The following is an 18,022-nucleotide window of genomic DNA, read 5'->3' as shown; positions in this document are numbered from 1 at the left end:
AATTTTAGATAAAATGCATGCGGTTAGTACAATCTGCCTTGAGGAGGCTGTGTAAATGAAAAACAGCGTTTATTTTTTGTAAAAGACATCCCCTTTTACACGGTATTGTAATGACTAAACAAATTCGCATTGGTAATTGCTTAGCTAATAGTCCAATGCTAGCTGACGGCTGATCCTCACACAGGGATTTTGACAGTTGTATGCGGGCGAGAGTATTCGCGAGCGTTAATTCGCTAACCTTAAACTACGCTAATTTTATGCGTCCACGGCCCACACGGAGTACTCAATGTTATGACGGGGCGAGCAGACAAAAGATGTGGGGTCTAGGACAAACAGAGATCTTGGAAGGAATGGAAGGGGGAAAAGGGATAATAATAACAAAAGGAAAATTACCAAGATGTTACGAATGAAAACGTGACCGCATATGAAAGGCGGGACACGTCTCTCAGAGCTTACGAAAGGGGCATTTAAATCACAAGGGCAAGAGTCTATGACTCGCGATTCATTAAAATAAAGATAAATAAATTACTAAAAGAAAGTAAATGATATTGGCAGAAGAGCTAAGGTAAAAGGAGTGAGGGTTTTATGGTGTTAGGCGGGAATTTATTGTCCTTCGCCTATAAATTACGGCCCGGACTATCACTTCAGTCCCAGGGCGAGAAAAGTGCACCCGAAGGGCGCGACTCCTTCAGGAGGGGCTGACACGCATGCCCGGTGCCAAGGTATGGGCGCAAGGGCGTGCCACTTCTCACTCTGTTATTCTCAATGATTTATACATTGTGTGGGGAATGGTATCCCGTATTTAATCGCCTCTTGTGGTGATAATCTAAGGGAAGATTAATAGAGATGATGATAAGAGATAGCAGTTCCTGAGGAACGGAGGAAGATAGAGGAGGGCCTGACATCCCCTTCTGGATTAGGGTGCCAAGACCTTCGAAAAATGAAATGGTGGCACAGGTGCCATGGGAGCTCTAGAGCTCTTTGTAAATTACCTGGAATTTCCCACGCCCGTGGTAATTTCGCCTCGAGCCTTTCTTAATGGGACAGTCGTCCTCGGCCGGGGAAGCGGAGGGCCCGCGACCGGAGGGCGGCACGGAGTACCACCTGGGCCTGCTGCTGCAACAGCTGACGCAGGAGTGTTCCATGCTGGTTCTACCATAATCCGTCGCAGCTCTTGTAGTTCATCGGCCAAGTGAGATATGGCAGAATCCTGACTTGCAATTACGTCGGCAACGGGCTGAGGCAGAGAGAAGGCGGTCGGGGGTGGCGTGAGCGGCTCGCAGGTAACGTTGACCAGCTCAGGCACGGGTTGCGAGGCCGCACCTGCAGGTGAGCTTCCGCGGTGGTCGGGAGGAACCGTCTCTCTGACCGACGCTGGTAGCGGGGCCAGGCCGGGGAAGAGAGGGGGTCCTGAGTTGGATTCCGTGAATGGAGATCGGGGTAGTGCTCTGGCGCTGGCACTAGGGCAGAGTCAGGCACTATCAGAGGTTTCTTGGGCTCGTTGGTCAGGACGGACGAAGCTTGGCACTGCTCGGGGCATGCACGTGGCGCCGGCAGGAATTTGGCATCTCCTGAAGGGAGATCTGATTAGCCCTGGCCCTGGCACTGAGGCAGGGCGGGCACTGGAATTGGATTGGGAACCAATCGAGGGGGCCACTGTACATTGTACTCAGGTGGCACTGGTGGGGACTGCATGTCCTCCTGGTACCCAGGGGCGCCAGTCTTGTCTGAGGGAGAAGCGGGGAAGAATTACTCGCGCCCGCGGAATGATTCGGGAATGTGGACCCCTAGATTGTCGTGATTTCAGTGGGGACTGAAAGTCCTGTCCCAGGATGACGTCATAGCCTCCGGGAGATGGCTTGCTACTGCAAGATTGCAAATTTTGGATTGGTGGGGTCTTGTGACTCTCAATTGGACCGTAGGGAGTATCATTTTAAATTGATTTATCCCCTCGATCGTGACGAGTTTTCGTCTATTGACGATAGCTCCATAGGGAACTCTGTCCCTTCGGATGAGGGAGATTTGTGCACCCGAATCCTTGAATGCAGTGACTCGGCGCGCTGGGTGGCTACCTCGTGGAGGGGTCACGTATACAGGCCCTTCGGCGGGAGGGCCTAATGATGTGGGACCTGTGACGGCAAAGGCGACGGTGGGAGTATTTGATTTATTATTGCATGGGCATTTTGCCCATGCGGGAGAATGGCCATAAACCTTGCACGCCGTGCAAAATGTCTGACTGAAATCTTTCCGCTGCCCTGTGGAGGGCGCAGGCGAGTTATTTGGGTCGGTTTTCCGGGGAGAGAGGAGCCAGTTTCTTGTTCCGCACTGTTCGGAGGAATGCCCCAGTTTCTTGCAATAATGGCAAGTTAGGGGCTTGCCCGAGTTCCCATTTTTGTGGGAATTTGAACCTCCGAGGAGGGACGGGGGATTTTATCTTCCGCCCCATGGATCCTTCTTGAGGGTGGTGAGTTTCCCACATATCTGCTATTCGGCAACACTCGGTGAGTGTTGCTGGGGCTTTTTCCACTATATGGGTGGCGAGGGCAGGAGGGGCGAGCGCAGGAAATGCTCGAATTTAAACTGCTCGAGTACCTCGGCGGTGTTAGTGGCTCCTTCCGAATCGAGCCATTTTGTCAACGCCCGCTCAATGGTACGCCCAATCGGAACAAGTCTGGCCTGCTTCTCTGGGCTGCTCTCTCCAACGTCTCCTCCACCACGGGGGTAATCTCGTGACGCCAGAACTGCTTGGCGACGGCTTCCCAGTTTCCCCGATCGTCTGCTGGAAGGGCGTGGTAGGCAACGAGGGCCTTTCCGCCCAAGAATTTAGTGAGAACAAGGGAGAGTTCCGCGGGGAGAGATCGCAGCACTCCAGGACTCATTCGGCCCTTTCAAGCCATACTGGGTTCGGACTCTGTCCATTTTGGCATGAACGAGTGAGCTTGGCTGAGGGCACTCATTCCCGCGGCAGGGGGCTGGGGGGTGGCGTGCTGTCCTTCTAGCACCTGGAGCTCATGGGCGAGCTGTCGCTCTCGATCTTCCCATTCTCGTTCCTCTCTTTTCTCTTGGGCGATTCTTGCTCTCTCTCTCTCCTCACGTTCTTTTTCCTCCCGTTGTTCTTGGGCAATTCGTTCCCTCTCCTCTCGTTGTTCTTGGGCAATTCATTCCCTCTCTCTCTCTTCACATTCTTTTTCCTTCTCCTGCTCTTGGGCAATTCTTGCTTCTCTCTCTCTCCTCACGTTCTTTTTCCTCCCGTTGTTCTTGGGCAATTGTTCCTTCTCCTCTCGTTGTTCTTGGGCAATTCGTTCCCTCTCTCTCTCTTCACGTTCTTTTTCCTTCTCCTGCTCTTGGGCAATTCTTGCTCTCTCTCTCTCCTCACATTCTCTCTCTCTTCACGTTCTCTTGCTCTCTCCGCCTTGGCATCGTCCACTCGTTCTTGAACCCATGCTCTCAGATCTGGCCCCAATAATCCCATGTCCTTCCCAGCAGACATGTAGAATTTGAAATCCTTGTTTTGTAGGGCTCTGGTATTAGCCATCTTGAAATAATGGGTATATGATATGTCTGAAAAGACTCAGGTTGTCTGGAAAGACTCAATTGCAGGAATCTGAAACACTCAATTGTTCAGACTGCAGGAGAATGGATCTGTCTGAATAAGACAGGTGATTAGTAAGTCTGAGGAGACTTTTGTTAAAATTTGATATGTCTGGGAAAGACGTGGTGGTTCTTGGCAAACGAATTTTAATATGTGTCTCGGAAGACGTAGTTGGATTTTGTCACGCTCGGACTTGGCCGGCTGTAGCGTGAAGTTAAGGAGTTGTTCTAACGAACTAGAATGATCAGTCCCGTAAGGGCTTAGATGTGTGAACTACACTGTATAATGTCTCAAAAGGGCTTAATTTTGGGTTCCCGCAGGAATGAGAAATTCGCCACGTGCGACGTAGAATTTTTGTATGAGTCTCTGAGGACTGGAATTTGGAGAAATTCTGCCACACGCGACGTGAGAATTTTAGGAGTCTCTGAGGACTGGAATTTGGAGAAATTCTCGCCACGTGCGACGTAGAATTTTAGGAGTCTCTGAGGACTGGGAATTTTGGTTGATGAATTTCGCCACGTGCGTACGAGAATTTTAGGAGTCCCTGAGGACTGGGAATTTTGGTTGATGAATTCTCGCCATGTGCGACGAGAATTTTAGTATGAGTCTTGGAGGACTGGAATTTGGAGAAATTCTCGCCACGTGCGACGTAGAATTTTAGTATGAGTCCCGGAGGACTGGAATTTGGAGAAATTCTCGCCACGTGCGACGTACAATTTTAGGAGTCCCTGAGGACTGGAATTTGGAGAAATTCTTGACGTAGAATTTTAGGAGTCTCTGAGGACTGGAATTTGGAGAAATTCTCGCCACCATGAGAATTTTAGGAGTCCCTGAGGACTGGAATTTGGAGAAATTCTCACCACGTGCGACGTAGAATTTTAGGAGTCACTTAGGACTTGAAATATGATTCGTCCCTTAGGACTTAGAAATTACTAATGGGAAACCCAAAGAAAAATGTTTGCTGGGAAATGAATGGGAAAAAAATGCTACACACGCGGGCCTGGGCGGGGGGTGCAGGTCGTCTGGCCAACACCGGAGGTATTTTTAGATTCTGTGTGAATGAACCCGTATATTTATACACCGTCTGGGATTCCGGGGAATTTCCCAGTCGTCTGGGAGGATAACAGTAAAACGACCTAGTAATTTTCCCTATAAGCGGAGTTTAAATTTCGCTTTCCTAACACCTAACTCGAATTCTAACTACACTGAGAGAATTTTCAGCAATGCAAGCTGACTTCGTCGTGTCCCACGTGGGAATTTTATTCGCGCCTAAATAACAGTTCGCTAATTCGAAATGCGAAGTAAAATTTATCACAGAGGAATTTCTTTCGCACTATTCCTCGAAGCAAGAATATGGCAAGGATTTTAACACAGAGGAATTTCGCACTATTCCTCAAAGCAAGGATGGTTAGCACTAGTTATTTCCTAACTACCTATCCTGAAAGGCATGCATTAACGAATCTAATACGGCGGTTCTTTTCTCTCAGTGAATACATGCGTCCCTATTTCTAATTCCCAGGAACAGTCACGATTGTAAAAAGGTTTGCTAAGATCAACACATTACTTACGTGGAATTTCTGGATCTGTGTGCTGGTTTTACACAAAAGGTTCGTAATTGTCTCGTACCCAGCTTAGCTTTGCTAATAGCTGATCTGGCAAGTTGCAAATGCAATAAAGCAACACTAGGGGAACTGCAACTGCAAAACGAGATCCTGGCAAGGTCGCCATTTTTACGTTTTTCCTGTGGTTTTAGTTTGAGATATTCTCTGTGAGACAGGTAGCAACGATTTTAGGTAATTTAGCCTTGTGATTCTGACTTCGTGGGTACAGGAAAACGTAAAAAAGAGGAAAACAAAGGAGAATGTCATACGAGCATAGGGCTCTTGTTACTGAGGGAAATATTACGTAAAACACGTGGGCAAATTTAAAGGAGTGTATTTACATAAATGACATCAGTACGGGAAAGAGGAACTCAAGTAGATTTCTGATCCTGAAGGGGATTCCTACAGGATTGAATGAAACTGGGGGATTCCAGACACAGTCCGAGAAGCTTCCACGAAATAGGGTCCTCTGAAATGAGGATATGCACATTATACGCCAGTAATGAAATAGACAAAGGAATAGTGAATTCGAGGCTGCACTGAGGGTGCCAAAGGAATTTGAGGAGTAATAAAGACTTAATACTGCCGATGCAAGAGGCGCACGGATATTAGACAAGGAGTCTTTGATTAATGGCGCTCAATTCAAATAAATGTTACAAGGACAAAGCGTGACTGAATGGTGGGTTTCCAGGGCACATTACCGTAAGACAGGTGTGTTTACAACGTAGAAATGTGGTCCGTGGATGACTTGCGATTTCCGAGGGCGATTTCTTCCACATGTTAGGATGAGATGCACGGCGATGGCGACTTCTCGAAGAAGGGCGACGCGTGGCACGAATGGGGATTCTTGAGGGGGCATCCGGCAGGTAAATGGCGTGTGGGCGACGTGGCTTGCCGTCGAAGGGCACGAGGAGAACGTATACTTGGAAAAGGGCCACGTGGTTAGCTAAGGACACTACCAAGGGCAGGTAGCTGGGTCCTTCTTCTCCCTGACTTCCACCCCGCGTGTGTGAGAGCGAGGCCTTGTGTTCTCTCCTTTTATCTCCTCCTATGGAGCTGGGGGCACTTCCAACATGTGGGGTTTTTGAATTATCTTCCAGCTGATGTCCTCAGGGAATATGCCTGTAAGAAAAACCCACCAGAGAGATCACTTTGCCTTGAAGAAGGATCTTCAAAAGGAGGGAGCTTTTAATCTTTTAAACCTCGTATTCTTTTAAGTCGATAGACAGATGGTCTATCAATCGGGCTGGCTGGCAGTAAATGAAACAACAATACAACAAAAAGGGGTGGGGAGGCAATTGCTAGCGAATTCTTGCTAATCATAATAATATATATGTATGTATATATATATATATATATATATATATATATATATATATATATATATATATATATATATATATATAATCAAGTACTAAACGTCCTTTAATATCCAATTCACTCTACTTGAAGTAATATATTTTCATATTTGTTACCGAAGGGAATTTTCTAGTTGATAATAAGTCCACCCGTCCTAAGTCAACCAGCGACGGACGAGGAATCAGGACTACAGTGACACACTAACCAGTCGGCCACAAGAGAGGTATAAGTGAATACCATCTCCATCAACCCACCCGTGAACTCAGGTGTTTTTGCGTTTGGAGACGATATCCACCCACCTACCTCTCTTGTGGCCGACTGGTTAGTGTGTTACTGTAGTCCTGATTCCCGTCCGTCGCTGGTTGACCTCACGGGACAGTGGACTTATTATCAACTAGAAAATCCCCTTCGGTAACATATATGAAAATATATTAATATAGGGAGGTAGAGTGAATTGATATTAAAGGACGTTTTAGCTTTCTTTGATTGTATATGAATCACGGTGATGTGATAAATAGTCATATATATATATATATATATATATATATATATATATATATATATATATATATATATATATATATAGATATATATATATATATATATATATATATATATATATATATATATATATATATATATATATATATATATATATATATATATATATATATATATATATATACATATATATATATACATATATATATAATATATATATATATATATATATATATATATATATATATATATATACATATATATATATATATATATATATATATATATATATATTATATATATGTATATATATATGTATATATATATATATATATATATATATATATATATATATATATATATATATATATATATATATATATATATACATATATATATATATATATATATATATATATATATATATATATATATATATATATAAAATATATATATATATATATATATATATATATATATATATATATATATATATATATATATATATAAATATATATATATATATATATATATATATATATATATATATATATATAATATATATATATATATATATATATATATATATATATATATATATATATATATATATATATATATATATATATATATATATATATATATATATTATATTATATATATATATATATATATATATATATATATATATATATATATATATATTCTTATGCTGTGGTTTTCATAATGCAGTAATCTCCCCATGTGTATGTGTGAGTTGTTGTATAACTATGGTTTTGTATTTAGATACGAGTATACCGTAAAAGAGGTTGCAGTGATTAAACGCTGTGTAGTTTGAGAGGACGACGTATGCGTTGAGCTGAGAGAGACTGAGAGCCTTGTTCATTGTATAGGGACGTAATTTGTTTAGTCACTATTCAAAACTTGCTGAGATTAACACCTTCTCATATGACTAAATCCATTAACGTACAAGGTGTTATGGGGCCCGGTCAAAACAGAGGGGTGGGAAATTCCATTACGAAAGTTGCCGAACGTCACTGAGGAATTTCATATGAAACGATGTTTCCATTCTTATTATAATAACTAGAGATTCTCTTGCTCTGAAACTATGTAATGATAAATATTGTTGTTAACTGTAATTCCACTTCCTCTCTAATTGTCATTTTAAAGAGTTTTTTAAAATAAAAACATCGTCTGGGACCTGTTCTTTCCACCCATAGACTGTGCCCTCTGTATCTAAAAGGGGCTGACACTCAGAGACCAAAAGCGTTGCTGAAAGGAGAAGTCTCCTCTCTCTCTCTCTCTCTCTCTCTCTCTCTCTCTCTCTCTCTCTCTCTCTCTCTCTCTCTCTCTCTCTCTCTCTCTCTCGATTACGAACGTTCCGTTTCAATGTAATTGATATTTTGGTGGACGATGGTCACTCATATCTTTAACTGTTTAATCCCTTAGTAAATGTGTCTGAGTTATCTGAACAGTGTATTTTATTAAGTGTGTGTGTAATGGCGCCTGGTTAAAGACACGAAGCATTTGGTACCAAGGTATTGTAATATAATTATTGGTTTCAGTGCACTGAAAATAATATCTGCAGTGGTTATATGTAAAGATACCTTTTCACTTTTTTAATATTTTTCGTGTTATATGTTTTATGCTTTATCTTTTGAAGAATTTTTCTTTATGCATATATGTGATGTGTTTGCTATTGCCTTAGTTTTTGCTTTACATTTTTTTTATATTTAATCTTTTGCAGAGTATATTTCTGTGTCTTTTGTATCCACATTTTTACATGATTGATTTATTTGCCTTATTTTGTTTAACACTTGGGAATTGAAATCTTGTTAACAATTTAAATTCTTCTTTAATAATTTTTGATTAATTGATATATATATATATATATATATATATATATATATATATATATATATATATATATATATATATATATAAAGAACACCAATGCATACAATCAACAGCAAAAGTCATATACTCATAAAAGCAGAGCTGAAGAGAGCTCCACACAACCAACCTTACAGCATCAATGATAAAATTACACTAAAAGTAAAGAACGTCAAGAGGCACAAAGACTGACAGAAAATTTAGGCTAAAAACAGCGGGACAGCAGAGGAATGGTTGTTTAGAGTCAGAACTCGTAATTTGATATTTAACGTTTCCAAAATCAACAGTTCGTCGAGTTCCTTTGTTTGGCTAATAATTTTAAAATCTTCATATTTGATGGTACTTTTACATTTAATAATGTGATTCCTTATATAAGACGTTTCTGGGTTAGATAGCTTAACCCAGTTCTATAACTACCATCCCGATGAGAATCGGCCCTGACCCTGAGAAGAAGTGGTGGGTCCAATATATTTTCCCAGATTACATCTAGGACAAGTGTGTTCATAAATGGCCCCCGACCTCATCGAAGGGCAGGTATAAGCTCTAGATTTATGGCTCCAAAATGGTTGTGTATGATCTTAGTCAAATCTCTTCGAAAGCTGTCATTTAATAGATACGGGAAACTGGCATAAAGAGGGAGCCTAGGGACCTTCAAACATGTAGGCTTTTCAGAAGACTTTTTGTTAAGTAGTTTATTTAAAATTTTACAGAAGATCTTAGAAGGAAAGCAGTTTAGAAGGAAAAAGCAGTTATTAGAGAAGTACTAGAGGTGAAAAGTATTTCTGTTGTGGAAGAGAGCCCAGCTAGAGGTTAGAGACAAAGCACATAGAGCAAGGGATATATAGAGTTAAGTTTGGAACTGAGAAAACAGAAACTATACTGTAGAAGTTAGAACCGAGACCAGCAAATGTTTTCTTTCTAAAAATGGAACACAAAAACAGCCGTTTTCCTCAGAGACCAAAATATCTAAGAAGGCTAATTTTGAATTGTTTCTTTCTCCATTGTAAAAATTAATATTATTATGGTAATTATTAGAAAATCCTGGAACCAGTCTGGTTCGATGCAGACCGGTACCTGGATTTTCGCTAACCGTTTGACAGATTTAGAAAAAAAATTGGCACATGGCAACCATTTGACTCAACTTAGATAGCAGAGTAGGCTTCAAACCTGCACCTCCTTCCCTTATCATTCCCCATCCCCTTCCCCATTCCCCTTCCCCTTCTCTTTGTAACTTATGTGTTAACTGTTTGGCTGATTTAAACAAAATTAAGCACATGGCCATCATTTGACCCAACTTAGAAAACATGGTAGGTTTCAAACTCGTGCCCCCTTCCCATTAACCTATTGCCATCCCCTTTTCCCCTTCCTTTGTGATTACTGTATGTTGCGACCGTCTGACCGATCTAGAGAAAATTTAGCAGGTGTCCATCATTTGACCTGATTTAGATAATGGGACAGGTTTCAAACCCACACCCGTTTCCCATTCCCCTTTCCTTTGTAACCTATGTGTTAACTGGCTTGGCTGATCTAGACAAAATTTGGTACATGGCCACTATTTGACCCAACTTAGATAATAGGGTCAGGTTTCAAACAGATACCACCTTCCCATTCCCCTTCCCCATCGCCCTTTCCCCTTCCCTTTGTGACTTATGTGGTAACCACTTGACTGATCTAGACAAAATTTGGCATGTGGCCATCATTTGATCCAACATCGATAATATGGTAGGTTTCAAACCTGTACCCCACTTTCCCTTCCCCTTCCCCTTCCCCTTTCCCATCGCCCTTTCCCCTTCCCTTTGTAACTTATGTGGTAACCTCTTGACCAATCTAGGCAAAATTTGGCACATGGCCATCATTTGACCCAACTTAGATAATAGGGTGGGGGTGAAATGAAGGAAATCTCTCTCTCTCTCTCTCTCTCTCTCTCTCTCTCTCTCTCTCTCTCTCTCTCTCTCTCTCTCTCTCTCTAACAACTATTTATCACTCTCTCTTTGTTGGAAATAAGGAATGGAAAAAGGTACACATTCAAACTGTTGGGAGGGAAATCATCTTTTGGGGTGTGGGTGGAATGTAGGAAGAATTTCTCTCTCTCTCTCTCTCTCTCTCTCTCTCTCTCTCTCTCTCTCTCTCTCTCTCTCTCTCTCTCTCTCTCTTTGCTGGAAATATGGAAAGAGAAAGAAATTCATTCATACAGTTGGGCTGATGTCAGTTTTGGGGTGGGGCAAAATGTTTGAAATCTCTCTCTCTCTCTCTTTGTTGGAAATATGGAAAGAGAAAGAAATTCATTCATACAGTTGGGCTGATGTCAGTTTTGGGGTGGGGCAAAATGTTTGAAATCTCTCTCTCTCTCTCTCTTTGTTGGAAATATGGAAAGAGAAAGAAATTCATTCATACAGTTGGGCTGATGTCAGTTTTGGGGTGGGGCAAAATGTTTGAAATCTCTCTCTCTCTCTCTCTCTCTCTCTCTCTCTCTCTCTCTCTCTCTCTCTCTCTCTCTCTCTCTCTCTCTGGTTGAATGAAGGAATAGAGAAATATATTCATTCAAAATGTTGGGAGAGAATTCAGTTTTGGCAGTGGGGTGCAATGTGGGAAGTACCTCTCTCTCTCTCTCTCTCTCTCTCTCTCTCTCTCTCTCTCTCTCTCTCTCTCTCTCTCTCTTGTCGGAAAGAAGGAATAGAAAAAGGTACTCATTCAAACAGCTGGGAGGGAAATCAGTTTCGGGGTGTGGGTGGGATGTAGGAAGTAGCTCTCTCTCTCTCTCTCTCTCTCTCTCTCTCTCTCTCTCTCTCTCTCTTTGTTGAAAAGATGGAAAGTAAAAAGTGACTCAGTCAAACAACTGGGAGAGAAAATAGTTTTGGGAGTGGGGTGGAAATTAAAAAAAACAGACTCTAAAGAAAGAGTGATACTTCTACATTCCACCTCCACCCCAGAAACTCATTTCCCTCCCCACTGTTTGAATGAATCTCTTTTTCCATTCCTTCTTTCCAACAGAGAGAGAGAGAGAGAGAGAGAGAGATCGCATGAGTTCTACAAAGAACATTATCCATTTCATATAGAAATGATGCAGGTACAGAGAAAGCAGACGTGAAGAGAGATGGTGTGAATCCTACAGAAAATGTGATCTATTCAGTGCACGAACGAAAAAGTGAGACAGAGGGGAAGAGAGAGAGAGGTATCGTGAATTCTTCATAAAATACGTTCATTTTTACCAGTAATATAATGCAAATAGATAAAAAAAAATTAGCCTAACATCTTGGAAAGTTGCTGAAATTTTAGGAAAATTCTAAAACAATTATCCCCTATATTTTCTAATTATAAATAATGACTTGTTTACAAGCAAATTACCCAAAATATTATTTGATTCCAAGTAAATAATGATAAAAAGTGGGAAAACAAAAAGGGTGTGACATCTTACCTTGTGTCCAGCCAGTCTTCCCCTGAAAGAGAAAGAAAGAGCCAAGTTGAAAAGGGACGAGACACTGACTTTTAGTGCAGACTCACTCGTCCTTGTGTGAGCATGTTTATCAAACAACACATGTCCTTCCTTGTACACTTGTGAATATACGTGTGTGTGTGTGTGTGTGTGTGTGTGTGTGTGTGTGAGTAAGAGAGAGGGAGAGAAGGAGAGGGATTTTTATTAAAAACACAAGAGCAAAAGTTGAAAGTTTCATGAGAAATAATTCATACAAATGAGAAGAGGAGAGGGAGAATTTTTATTTAAAAGAGCAGAAACAAATGGAAAATACAGGGGCAAGGATGTTTGTATTTTTATAAAAAAAAATGTATATGCAGTATATGACAGAGAGAGAGAGAGAGAGAGAGGGCAAGGATGATTTAAAAAAAGTTTTTGTATTATATATCAGACAGAGAGAGATAAGAGAGAGAAACAGATAAGGCAACGATGATTTTATTTGTATAAAAATGTTTCTAGAATATAAAACAAAATGAGTATGTAGTATATGAGAGAGAGAGAGACAGAGAGAAAGGGCAAGGATGGTTTTATTTGTATAGCAAAATATGTAAACAGTATATGATAGAGGGAGTGAGCGAGAAAGAGAGAGAAAATGGCAGCAAGGATGATTTTGTTTTTTATAAAAAATGTGTATGAAGTATATAATAGAGAGAGAGGGCATTGATGATTTTATTTTCATTAAAAATGTGTGTGCAGCATATGAGAGAGAGAGAGAGAGAGAGGGCAAGGATGATTTTATTTTTATAAAAGTATGTGTATGAGGAATATGACAGACAAATAGTGAGAGAGAGAGAGAGAGAGAGAGAGAGAGAGAGAGAGAGAGAGAGAGAGAGAGAGAGAGAGAGAGAGAGCAAGATTCATTTTGTGATGATACTGCATGAGAATTTCAGCCTGTTAAAGTATATACGTTCAAAAGACGTTAACACTAAGACTCGTAAGGTTACTTTTGAAAATGAAACAAATGTTTCACATTCTAAAAACAATGTTCCTGTTGAAGACACCTTGCAACTCGTAAATCAACACGTAATGTTTCTTAAGAAGCCTTGTAGATTAATTGAAGAGTGTTGCATAAACGTTTGGTCCATTTTCCTTGCTTAGCATGATACTGAAATGCCTTGATAATAAGTTGCTTTATTGATGATGTAACAAGGTTAGTCTAAGTTGCATGTAAAGTTGATGTACACACTCATTGCCATGATTTAAGCTTTTGATAAAGAGAGGGATGTCATATAATTGTACGCTAGCTGTGTGTGTATTATTTCTCTGTGCTAGCACTGTTACTGTTTGTATATACACGCTACCCAGGAGAAGAATAAACAATGTTCTAAGCACCACGAATCTTATCTCTCAAGCCTTCATATATACATTAGACAGTAGAATGAAAACCCCGAGATATCATTGAACCCTACCTGGCCTAGTTTAGCCTGTGCAATCATCGTCCTCTCCCTTCGCCTCACACCACGCATTAGACAAAACACTATCACCACACATGGTGAACCCCGCAAATGTCCTGTGATGCTTATTGCATTGGCAATGTGTATATTGAATATGTGTGTGTGGCGGGAGAGGGGAGGGCGGTTATCTCAGCACTGTGCATCTATAAAAGTGTCACAAAAGATGCTATAAACTGCAAAACATACTCTTTCAGTATGCCAGAATTAATTAGGAACAAAAAGGACCAAAAGGAAGATACTGCACAATGCTGCGATGGAAGAGAAATTCTTAAGAAGAGGTAGAACGCTTATGGCTCCTTTTGGCCGACTGGAATGGGTGGCAGATACTTAGAGGGTATTAGGAAAACAGCATCGTGAGCTGGATGAAGTAAATATAGCTTGTAAAGAGGCATCCCAAAAGTACAATGGGCAATACTACTAACACTGCCTATTATTTACTAGAAAGGAGATGTGGGCACTAAAACAGACTGGAGAGATTGAAATGGTTTGACTATACAATACATTTGCTAAATTTCAGGACAGAGAAAGGAAAGTGTGATGCGGGGAAAGTCCACAACTGCAATTACCTCAACATCCATTGCCTAATCTAAAAGAGAAATATTGACTTTATTTTCCAAGGTGCTCTCAGACAGCCATTTCAATGGCTCTTCATGGATGAAGAGCCATTCCCAAAAAAGACTACCATATGGAGTAGCTAGCAGTACAGGAATAAGGCAGCAAACTCACGGAAGGACTGAGAAAAAAAGTGCTGCAAAGAAGTCGTACCTTGCAAATGATTCAGAAAATAGCAAGGGGCCCTAGAAGTGGAGCATTTTCAATCAAATGTAACTGTAGGAGAGCCTCATCAATAGCCAGGTGCGTCAAGTACCAAATAAACAGAAGAGTTACCAGTATGCAAAGAACGGGCATACTTGTCAGACAAGTAAGCCTAGTCCTGGTGTACCTAAGTATCTGAGTGTAAAGAAATGTCAGGCACACAAAAGCCCCAAAACGGGCAATGGGTGTAGTAACTGCAACAAACGTGGTCATTTTGAAATCAATGTAGGTTTTCTAATAATAGAAAGACCACTAAGCATGTCAATGGAGCCATGAATTTAGATATGGGCTGAAGCAAACATGAAGAAAATTCACAAAATGCAATGGAAGCACAATCCAAATATGCATTTCACATAAATTCAGTGAACAAAGATGCTAAGGAATAACTTGTGGCTCAGATAAAATTGGTGGACCCATACAAATGCAGATAGATACACTGGAAAAGATACAGTTGTTTCCTAAATGAGTTGCCAAAACCAAACTTCTGTTAATAATCAAAGCTTCAGACAAGGTGCTTAAAAATTACAATGGCACAAACATAGACATTGTTGATTCGTCAAAAGTGGGAGTAGGAACCATTACCAAGTCACCATGAGCTGTAGTCAATGCAGAAAACAAACTTTCTTAGGCCTATATTGGTTATGGTGTATGTGTAACTGGTCACGAAGGTGACCTTTAAAAAGAAGGTATCACCCTTTCGAGAGATCATATGACAGAAAACAGCATGTAATAAAATGCTTGAGTGTCGTTCGCATACCACAAGAAGTCAATGTTCGCAGAAAACTCTTGCTGGCAGAACACGTGGAGTGGAAATGCGATTTGAGCTTAGAACATTCTAGAAGGTGCTCCAGTTATAGATCCGGATTCGAAGAGAATATCACTGCGTTTTTTTTCCCTGGTTGAGTGTGTAGGTACGTGTGTGACCAAGTAACTCCTGATACCTTGTTTTACAGAAGGCGTGTCTTATCGTACCTTGAACTCGAGCGATGTCACGAGAGTGTGTTCATATGTGCGTTGCAAACCCATATAATGGGAGTGTTTCATAGAATGAGTGGGCAATACGATCTGTTCTGGGTATCATTAGCATGTAAACTGTGCCAAAGCGAAGGACGCAGATGGAGTCTGTGTACCAGAGGACTTTCGTGAAGTGAGTACAACTCATAAAACATTTTAGATTTTTCTTACAGACTCTGGAGAAAGACTTTACCCCTGTTGCAGTGAAATCTTGTTTCTGCATTTTCTTTATATTTTCTGGTTTTAATACAGCGCTTGTCTCTTACAGGTATTCCTTCCTTCCTTTCTTTCTCTCCACGTACCTCTCCAAAGAAGGGAGTGGTGTGACACTGAATCATATATGAAATGACCTTTATAATGCATTGAGTGACCTTTTATGATTTGGATGACAGATGGGATATTTCTGTATTTCCTTAAATAATTGAGTGTCTATGTTTTGGACCTTAATCAGAAGATTTTCAAAGTTAGGTTGAATCATTCGATTTCACTCTTTCGTAGCTTATTCAAAGTTATTTTCGTTATTTTTTTTGTCAAAGTTTTTAGTTTTGTAACCTAGTATCTCATTCCAGTAGACCTTAGAATTTAGTTAGGGGCAATGAATAACTTATGATGTGAAGGTGACAGATCAGCTGACACAGCAAGTCGGCTCTCGCTACCATACATATCCCGGGAAAAGCGAGATACCAACCTCTGTTCTTAAAACAGAGAATTAAATAAAATATAGGCCTCAAAATCGGGCCTATAACAGTTTGGCGGCAGCCGTTTTAAAGTAGTTAACAGAGTTAGAATGGGTTAGATAGTTAGATAATTGGATAATTAGGTATGTATATGCTTCCTGAGGAGACATAATTTAGTGTTGGCATCTCAGAATAGGATTTGTGGGGGTCAGCAGTGTTAGACGTTGATGTGAGGTGAGCGTCCTCACAAGCTAGTATTTCTTGAAGAGTGCTTTGTGTGTGTTTAATAATGCGTATGAGCTGTCAGTAGGGCATAAACAGGGCGGTGTTTAGGTATATATCGACGGGTATAATGTGAAGTAATTGCGGTATTTTGACCGCTTGTGTGTGTTAAAACACGTGAAGACGTGAGTATTTCTTTTCCCTTGGGCTTGTGCAGTCGCAAGCCATTCACCCTGGTCAGATCGCTGGGAAACATAGGAATACATTCAGCTTGGACTGGTGTAGTCGCAAGCCTTTCATCTTGGTCAGATCGCTGGGAAATACAGGATAGTTTCACCGTTGGCGTGCATCACCAGGAATGCAATGATCTCAAGTATTGCGGCTGTTAAGGAACTGATTGTGATATAATATCTGTGTTACAAGATACATAATTTTTGCATCTAGTGTTGGAGATGACGTTGTAGTAGGCCCTTACTGAGCTTTCGAGTAGACAGTTATCGTAACTAGATGGGGACCCTTAAGGGTAGGTGGACTGAGCTCCTGTAACTGGTCATGAAGGTGACCTTTGAAAAGAATGTATCAGCCTTTCGTGAGATCATATGACAGAACACAGCATGTAATAAAATGCTTGAGTGTCGTTCGCATACCAGAAGAAGTCAGTGTTTGCAGAAAACTCTTGCTGGCAGAACACATGGAGTGGAAATGCGATTTGAGCTTAGAACATTCTAGAAGGTGATCCGGTTATAGATCCGGAATCGAAGAGAATATCACTACGTTTTTTTTCCCCTGGTTGAGTGTGTAGGTACAGTTGCCAACAAATATTTCGATACACATTCCTACTTAGACTACACAGAAGAAGAAGATAGGGATTGGTAATCCTGGAGTGACGTATCTTGTTTACATGGTTCACGAATGAACGCATACTTCTGTTGTAACAAAGGACGTCATTGGCTGCCTCTATATGAGTTTCTTTAAATGTTCTTTCCTTCTCGTTTCTTTTCGTATTTTTGTAGACTGAAATGAATTTTATATGTTAATAATGTAATTTATATTACGAATGAATACGAAATTATTTAAGAAATCGAAAAAGTAAAAATTATATTTCATCATTGATAATGCAAACTATCCACATTCACCGCACTTGAGATAGGTTATTGGGCAGTTGAATTATAAATTCTTGAATATTACGCTATTACGGACGAGTCAAATAAGTTCTGCTGTTATCTACTGCCTAGGTGGAGGTGTGGCTGGAAAGCCAGCGCGAGGCTCTCTCTCTCTCTCTCATAACTTTTCATTTAAAATTAAAAAGGAAAGTATTTAAATAATAAACATATTGAAATATTAGCATATAATTATCCATGTATGTATTGCATATATATATATATATATATATATATATATATATATATATATATATATAT

At 40.4% G+C, this 18,022-nt stretch overlaps 1 protein-coding gene and 1 long non-coding RNA gene across 3 annotated transcripts in view; both read right to left on the bottom strand.

Annotated features, from left to right (window-relative positions):
- The window catches only part of LOC136838021 (cylicin-2-like), a 249,466-nt gene that overhangs the window by 179,400 nt on the left and 52,044 nt on the right, over positions 1-18,022 (bottom strand). The window lies entirely within an intron of this gene.
- LOC136837991 (uncharacterized) overlaps positions 1-18,022 on the bottom strand; it is a 49,551-nt gene that overhangs the window by 5,168 nt on the left and 26,361 nt on the right. For both annotated transcript variants that reach the window (XR_010852833.1, XR_010852832.1), the window contains exon 4: positions 12,362-12,383. This is a non-coding gene — a long non-coding RNA (uncharacterized lncRNA). The remainder of the gene's footprint in view (positions 1-12,361; positions 12,384-18,022) is intronic.

Source organism: Macrobrachium rosenbergii, unplaced genomic scaffold (genome assembly GCF_040412425.1).
Source record: "Macrobrachium rosenbergii isolate ZJJX-2024 unplaced genomic scaffold, ASM4041242v1 13908, whole genome shotgun sequence".
Lineage (NCBI taxonomy): Eukaryota > Metazoa > Arthropoda > Malacostraca > Decapoda > Palaemonidae > Macrobrachium > Macrobrachium rosenbergii.
The sequence above is the reverse complement of the archived record's forward strand: the minus strand, read 5'-3'. Positions and strand labels throughout refer to the sequence as shown.